Source organism: Priapulus caudatus, unplaced genomic scaffold, assembly GCF_000485595.1.
Source record: "Priapulus caudatus unplaced genomic scaffold, Priapulus_caudatus-5.0.1 Scaffold185, whole genome shotgun sequence".
NCBI classification, from domain to species: domain Eukaryota; kingdom Metazoa; phylum Priapulida; class Priapulimorpha; order Priapulimorphida; family Priapulidae; genus Priapulus; species Priapulus caudatus.
The window spans coordinates 110,039-111,096 of NW_014577246.1; positions in this window are offsets into that span (position 1 = coordinate 110,039).

Here is a 1,058-nt window from a genome sequence, read left to right on the forward strand (position 1 = left end):
GTGCTGCTTTGGCAGCAGTACTCTCAGCATATTACTACGTGTAAAAACTGGGCCAGCGGTACTCCTCTACCTCCTCACCTCCCATCGCCACGTGCTGCCGTTAGATTATTCGCGCGCCAGACGAAATTTTTTTTCCAACGGTAATAAATAGAAAGAATAAGCGCCTTCTGATTGGTTGCTTCAGATTTTCTTATAATATGATTATATAAGATTATATGTTTATATTTTTATATGAAGTATGTTTAGGTTAGGTTAGGGGTTAGAGTTAGGGTTAGAGGTAAGGGTTAGTGTTAAGTAGGTACACTTCTGTAGTAAAGTCTGGTAGCACTTTGTGTATAACGTATATGTACTCGGGTAAACATCTGGCAGGCTTGAAACTAACGCTCGCCCGCTCGCGCCGAGCTAGTAGAATCAGTAGGCTGTAGAATGTCTGTCTGACCAGCCCTGTTGGCGAGTGGAATGCCTACCAGATAACATATTATAGTATTTTCCGAGAAACTATACCCGCCCGAATAGTAATAAGTATATAAATTTGGGCGTGTGCAAACATAATAATTGCAAAGCTAAAGCTTAACACAGTCCAAGTTCCTCAGAAATAAAAATCGTCCAACACAATGCTGCTCTATTCACAGGCATGGCCAATCCTTCACAGTGTATATATAGCGAGACGTTTATGTTCTACTTTCTGTTTACGTTCGTCGGAACCGTTAGTTTAAGCTTAGTTTACGTTTGCCAGCTGACCTAGGTTACACACAATCCCTCTTTTTTCAAAACGAAGATTATTCATTTGACGTTCTAAATATCAAATTAGAAACTCAAATTTACTTATAGCGGAGTTGGAATCACCGTGGTTACTTACATCCAGTCTCTGTGTCTATAATTACGTGGAATAGTAGTCTCGGTTTGATCAGGTACTGTTATGAAATAACCTCTTAAACCTACATTGCTGTAATTGGTATTCTCGAGCCTTTTTATCATACGATGTTCTCCTAACACTAGATAACACGCTTCTATGTGGCTTATATCAGTAACTAAGCAATCAAATTAATTATACAAAT